At 45.3% G+C, this 7,500-nt stretch overlaps 1 pseudogene; it reads right to left on the bottom strand.

The window, feature by feature from the left end:
* Positions 1 to 7,500, bottom strand: part of LOC143364525 (large subunit ribosomal RNA) — an 11,157-nt pseudogene that overhangs the window by 2,044 nt on the left and 1,613 nt on the right.

The following is a 7,500-nucleotide window of genomic DNA, read 5'->3' as shown; positions in this document are numbered from 1 at the left end:
ATACTTCTGCCACCCAGTTGGTGGTTTCGCAGTTCTTTTTGCCTGTTCTGAAGAGGAGTTTGAACTCCTCTTCTAATTTTGCCTCTGTTTCAAGATCAAGGTTTTGATTCTTGATTGCTTTGTGGATCTCCGCCTCAGATGTCTCCGAGGGGATTCCAAATATTATGATTTTTGGTCTCCTCTTGGGGAGGGGACCAATGTCCACTTTCTCTTTCAGTTTCTTATTTCCGAGGACTTGCTCAAGGTCCTCGGTTGTCTCGGTTTCTATAAGAATGCCGGAGTTCCCGAGTTTCCTCAGGTTCCGTATTCTTATTTTCTGTTCTGTCGGATTGATACAATCCGACAGTACCTTTTTGGTCTCGTCACTATTCTTTATCTTACTACCCTTTACAGGGTAGATTGCTGCAGCTGGCTTGGACATTGTAATAGGGGTCCTCTTGGCCAGCTGCTTAGTTGCCTTGTTTGCTCTTATTATGTCCGAGTAGAGCAACGGTTTCGGAGGTGGAACCTCCTGGCCGCGACTCTTCTCGGGCATGGAGTCTATCTTTGCAGATAGCTCGTTTAGTTTCTCTGTTATCTTTGCAACCTGGTCTTGCATGGAGCTCTGCTCCTTTTGCGCGTCCAGTTTACCTCTGAGAGCCGTGTTCTCTCTTCGTAGTTCGAAACGGAAGTCCCTGGCTTCCGTCTGCATTACCTCATGTTCCCTTATTAGGGCGTTTAGGAGTTCTTCTCCTCTCTTTCGTTCGGGCTCCTTGAGTCCCCTGAGGAACCTTCTGAGGTTTTCCTCTGGGCTGAGTGGCAGTTCGTCGAACCGCTCCAGCTCGATTTTCACATCTTTTATTAATTTCTTATGTGACTCGCTGCACGAGTCACCTGATTGCTTATTCTTACGCTTTCTGTTCTTGGGAAATTCCCAATTAAATTCCTCTTGGCTCATGTCCCACTCTGTATCGTAGGGATCGTCCGTGTATTCGTCAGATATGTCATCCCAGACAGTAGCTGAGTTCCCGCCTGTCTGGGTTGTTTCTATTTCCACCTCCCAGCCCGTCTTCTTTTTTTCTCCTTCCTTTTCCTTCTTTCCTCCCTTCTTCTTCGTTTTATTTTGTGTTTTTGTATTTGTATTCATAGTTGTTCCCACGAGTAGGGACGAAAGACGGTCGCTCCCCGGGTTACGCCCTTTCCGGGGAGAAGGCTTTTTTACGCTCAGGTTTCGCCTGGTATCCTGAGGTTTGCGCTAATGGCCGATGGACCCACCGACCGCCCGTGTAAGCACGGGACCTCTTTCGCCGCGTTCTCAGCTTAGAGGTTAAGGGTTTGTTCAAGGGGTTCGCCTCCCCGTTAGGCCGACCGGCTAAGGTAAGCCCCCCGTTTCTCCCGTTCTGCAACATACCACCGGATGTATCCGGTGGGTCGTCGCGGCAGAGGGGAGTCTTCCGGGTGAGAGCCGCGGTTATCGCGAACGATAACACACGCATGGGCTCCCTGAGAGCCGCGGTCATCGCAAAAGCGATGACTCCGCCAGAACTCTCTTAATGAGAGAGCCGCGGTTGTCGCAGAGCGACAACTCACGCAGAGCTCTCTGAGAGCCGCGGTCCCCGCCATGCGACAACTCCGCAAGAGCTCTCTTCCCAGAGCTGCGGTTGTCGCATGGCGAGAACTCTCGCAGGAACTCTCTTACCAGAGCCCCGTTAGTCACCCGAAGGTGTCCAGGTCCTACCACGTGAAGGAGGGGTTGGTGCGTCAGGGTTATACCATGATATAAGTCCCTGACGCTTATAAGACCCAGTAGATAGGGACAGAGGGAATCTCGTTAATCCATTCATGCGCGTCACTAATTAGATGACGAGGCATTTGGCTATATCCTGTGTCTTCTTGAAGAGAAATTGACATATTTCCGAGGAACCCCCTCGTAGGGAATTTATTAAAATACTGAGTTATTAGATATAAGTAAGACAATATAATATATATAAGTAAAGCTTACTAGTCTTCAAACTGATAACATCTGGATTTGTTAATACAAATGGTAAAATGTTAACAGATAAAATTGAATTCTTATGTACAGATTGTTAAAATATTTTGTTGTCGATATTTACAATTTAAAAGTTATAACGTTAAAAGTATTCATTTATCATAATCTAAGAATATATTAGATATTTCTATTGAGCTGCGCAGAGCCATTAGAGCAATTGTTTGTATATCTTTTTTTGGTATGCCCAATTCAATCAAGTTCATTCTTGTGGAAGAGGGTATTGCTCCTCTGCTACCTACAATTATTGGAAGAACTTTTCCTTCTGTTAGGTTTCTATCTCTTAACAATTGTCGCAGACAGTTGTTGTATTTGTCGACTTTTTCCTCATGTGCTTGTTTAAGGTAGTCGCGGTTCTCATAGCGGACAGTAATGTCGACTATGAGAGACCTTCTCTCCTTGTTAATTATGAGATCAGGCTTATATAGCGTACCACCTACACTAACAGAGGGTTCAACCAGTACTTGATTCGCATCCCTTTTCGCAAGTTTATCTGCGAGGAAGTTTTTGATTTCATCGTGGCGTTTAATGCGCAGCTGTTTAGTATGTATGCACAGACCCAGAACGTGGCCCAGTGTCTCCGGTTGGGCTTGGCATCGTCTACATTGTACATCGATCTTTTTATTTGCTCTGGCTAGTGCGACTTTCGTGCCAAAGGTATTCGTTCGTAAACGTATAGCGTCGATAAATCTGGATGGCTTTAGGATATTGTAGTTTGTCAGCCAGGAGTTACCTATGCGATCGTGCATGAAATCTTTGACACCATGCCCTTGGCTTGTTAAGTTTAGCCATTGGCTAATATTGTCTCGCCGAAGTCTTTTCTTTGCATTGTCAATATCATCAATGGTTGCGGGCCAGTTTATTCTTAAGGAGTTCGCTATGGTTTTGAACTTTTTTTCAGTTTCCTCATTAAAAATTAGGGCAACTGCCGGATCTGTTGAATTTTTCATTTTGATTGCTGTCCTTAAAACTGATAACTTGATAATGTGCTCAAATTTAGGGAGACCGAGGCCACCATTAGGTTTTGGCGTATAGAAAAATCCTGTGGCAGTGGAGGGCACAAGGTGTAATATCTCTTTGACTTGTTGTCTTAGTTCATTATCCAAGAGTTTGAGAGCTGCATCACATGGTGGACTGATCAGGAGACCATATATGAATCGAGGTAAAATGTAAGTAGTCAATAGGTCCAGCTTCTGCTGTGGCTTTAACTTAAATATTCTCACTCGTTTGACCACTTTAATAATTTCAGGTACCACGATTCCTCTATATAGGCCCTTCCATGGACCTACGTTTGCGCCTAAGTATTTAAATATATCATCTGGTTCGACATTCGGAATGAGTTCGCCATTGCTAGACCTCAGATTCGCTTCGCTGATATACCATGTGTCATCCTTGGTAGTGATTTGAAAGCACGAACATTTTTCCGCCGATATAGACATACCCAGATTATCAAGGTATTGATTCACGCATTTTAGTTGTTTTTGTGCTTCTTGGTGATCCTTACCAAGAAGTACAATATCATCTGCAAAGGCCAATACTGGCACTTTAATTGTTTCGTTGACATTCACGCCTTCAAATTTTTCTTCGAGAGTATCCAGTAGAGGCTCCATACAAAGATTAAATAGTATTGGAGATAGGGGGTCACCTTGCTTCACTCCTCTTAGCATTTTAATTTTAACAGTTTCTTTATTTTTAGCTTTAATATCCGTTGTGCAATTTTCGTACATTTTAACTATTAGATTGATTATTAATTTTGGTACTCCTTTCTTTTCTAAGGCCTTCATTAGTGCAGAGTGCGGTATGGAATCGAATGCCTTCGAGATATCCACCACCGTAAACATACCGCCTTTATTGCGTTTACACTGTGCAATGGCTTCGTTAAATAAGGCGATATTATATTTGCAGCCATCTTCTGATGTAAAGCCTTTTTGCCGCATGTTTTGGACAATGAAAGTTCTTAGACGAGTGTCGATGATTGCCGAAAAAGCCCGACTCAGAATTGAGCTGATTGTTATCGGTCGCCAATTGTTTATATTACTACTATCCTTACCCATTTTTGGAATTAGTGTGGTGCGGTTTATTTTCCAGCACTCAGGGTAATGGTTGCTATATAGAAGTATATTGTATAGGGTCGCTAATAGCATCGGTACCCCTGGTTTACTAATGTGCCGTTTTTGTAAACCATCCGGACCGCCTGCGGATTTAGTTTTCATTTTCTTGATTCTTTCTATCATCTCGTCAATCGTTATCGGTTTAAATGTATCTTTTAGTGTATATGGAGTAACATTGTTATTATCATTAATAATATTAGGGCCTGGTGTTCCCCATAATTTGTGGTATAGCTTCCGTATGTCGTCTGCCGGTGGAGGCTGTATGGGAGGTTCCAATAGTGATGTATCACCATTTACTGCCATTTCTGCTAGTCTTTTAGGACATTCCCTGTACATTAGCTGGCATCTCGCATAGGTAAATCTTTTCCGTTGGTTAGTATTACTATTGTTGTTGTTATTGCTGTTTTTGTTGTTATTATTTGCATGGTTATTACTTTTGTTACGGTTGTTGTTAATACTCTTTTCCTGTTGTTCGGTATTTATTCTTGCGCCTCTAGTCTTGCTGTTTTTATTTTGATTTTTATTTCTATTTCTAGTTTTGCTACGATCATTAGTTTCGACATTCGATTCGGTTAATAAATACGGGTTTAAAATATTGGAAATAAATATGTCTATTTTAAAACTTAATTCTATTAGGTCGCTGAAAGAGGACTTCCATAACTCGCTTAATTTGCTAAATATGTCTTTTATTTCTGCGGGTATATTTGTGTTATTAATATTATTATTTATTGCATCTTGAAGTAATCGATGCCATTCATTGCAGTCTTCGCTGTCTGTGATCTGGTCAGGTCTTCTGCTATCGTCGACAACCTCTTCTTCTAATGAGTTAGATGGTGGCGGTAACGTGTGTGTGGTACTGGATTCAGGTATCTCAGTATCTAAGTTGCTCGCCGTTAATGCACTGCTACCTAGTCGAAGATCCCTGCGTTTGTCGCTAATTTGTTTTAAGGTTTTATTAGGTATATGTTTCCTTATTTCCACATTTGGATATCTTTTATTTGAGTATTCAATATCTAACTCCTTTAGCAGCTCGATTTCGCTGTCAGACCAGACCTTTTTATGGAGTCCTCTTGCATTACTGCTTGATTCGCCTACATTGTGTTTTAGTAGCCTCTTCTTATTTCGCACCGTTGGATGTTCATGACGTTCATGGGTAGACAGACCTCTTTGTGTATCGAATGACATGGGGCATGCTTCACATTGGAATTGTTTGGGCCCAGGGTCCACTACTGGTCCCTTGCAACTAGGGTAGTGGCACCTCACGCCATGTAGTTTCTGAAACACTTTATTACACCTAGCGCAGGTCCATTGTATCTCCTCAAGTAGATGGTGTAGTTTAAGATGTTTGTCTAAGTCTGAGGGATTGATGAATGCGAAGTTTTTCTGCATCCTTCTACAGAATGGGCATACTACATTGTTATCCTCTAATGGAATGCGAATCGTTGCCGTATGGGTTTCCAGTCTCGTATCCATTGTGTTAGCCAGGTCGTCATTAAATATCCCCTCCATAGCGGAATTTTCCGCCACGACATTCCCGGGATGAGGAGATGTCGTGTCCGAGGCTGTATCGTTTGAAGCCATTTTTGTTTTATGTTTTGCTTTATTTGTTTCCTTAACGTTGGTTACCAATTGTGAGCCTTATCATGTCCAGAGTGAAAGCTTAGTCGTTATATATATCCATCGGTCGTTTAAAACGTTAATCCGGTCTATATTAAATAGATGCGCTGCTTCCATATATTCACAGGTTGTTACCTGTTGTCGGAGTTCCGTTTAGATGAAAAACATTTTATTTCGATGGATTCCCGAGGTAGTCCTCGGTTATGGAGCCAAGGAGCTCCAATTTACTACCGCTGGTTGTTGCCATGTTATATTAATTTGTGGACCGATTTTATGTCCCTCATGAAGCGGTAGTCGCTGCACGCCATTTAGCCGTGATCGGTGCCTCCGCAAACAGCGCTAGACTTTGTGGAGGCACCGACCACGTTACCAGCGGGAACCTCGAGGAGGTAGGTCGTGCCACTTGGATGGTGAGAGGCTAAGGGCCTGAAGGCCTATGTTGCGCATCACCATCCCATGTAACCATGGCTCACCGCGGGCGAACCGGTCGTCCAATCGGCGCCACTTTTATGGAAAGTGGCTCCCGATTCCTCCACACCTCCACGAGGTGGGAGCTGGGCAACGTCCACCTGGAGACAGGTGGACGGCTGAGCTGGAGGACGGCGCCGATTGAACGACCTGGATCGCCTTAAGAGAGTCATAGTTACTCCCGCCGTTTACCCGCGCTTTTTTGAATTTCTTCACGTTGACATTCAGAGCACTGGGCAGAAATCACATTGCGTCAACACCCGTGGGGGCCATCGCAATGCTTTGTTTTAATTAGACAGTCGGATTCCCCTAGTCCGTGCCAGTTCTGAGCTGAGCGTTGAATGGCGGCCGAAGAGGACGACCGTTCAAGACGGAAGCCTCGCAGCAAGGAAGATCCGCGGGAGGCCAAGGCACGGGACCGAGCTCGGATTCGCAATAATGTGTTCACCTCGCCCAGGCCCGGCACGTCAGCCAGACCCGCTTCCCGACCAAGCCCGACACGCCCCGCTCCTCAGAGCCAATCCTTATTCCGAAGTTACGGATCCAATTTGCCGACTTCCCTTACCTACATTAATCTATCGACTAGAGGCTCTTTACCTTGGAGACCTGCTGCGGATATGGGTACGAACCGGCGCGACACCTCCACGTGGCCCTCTCCTGGATTTTCAAGGTCCGAGGGGAAGATCCGGACACCGCCGCAACTGCGGTGCTCTTCGCGTTCCAAACCCTATCTCCCTGCTAGAGGTTTCCAGGGAACTCGAACGCTTATACAGAAAAGAAAACTCTCCCCGGATCTCCCGACGGCGTCTCCAGGTCATTTTGGGTTACCCCGACGAACACTCTTACGAGGGCCCGAATGGTATGCGGTTCCGCTGCCGGGTTCCGGAATAGAAACCGGATTCCCTTTCGCCCGATGGGTGTGTGTTTTGTGTTTGTACATTTGCTCTTAGGACACCTCATCTACATAGGATTTCTCTTAGGGCTTAGGATCGACTGACTCGTGTGCAACGGCTGTTCACACGAAACCCTTCTCCACGTCAGTCCTCCAGGGCCTCGCTGGAGTATTTGCTACTACCACCAAGATCTGCACCGACGGCGGCTCCAGGCAGGCTCACGCCCAGACCCTTCTGCGCACACCGCCGCGACCCTCCTACTCGTCAGAGCTTCATGGAGGACGTTTACGCAGCAGCGCAAACGTCCAACCCCACTTGCCGCTGACGGCGGAGTATAGGCGCGACGCTTCAGCGCCATCCATTTTCAGGGCTAGTTGCTTCGGCA

The sequence above is a fragment of the Halictus rubicundus genome, unplaced genomic scaffold (assembly GCF_050948215.1).
Source record: "Halictus rubicundus isolate RS-2024b unplaced genomic scaffold, iyHalRubi1_principal scaffold0641, whole genome shotgun sequence".
NCBI lineage: Eukaryota > Metazoa > Arthropoda > Insecta > Hymenoptera > Halictidae > Halictus > Halictus rubicundus.
This window is presented reverse-complemented; position numbering and strand designations above follow the sequence as displayed.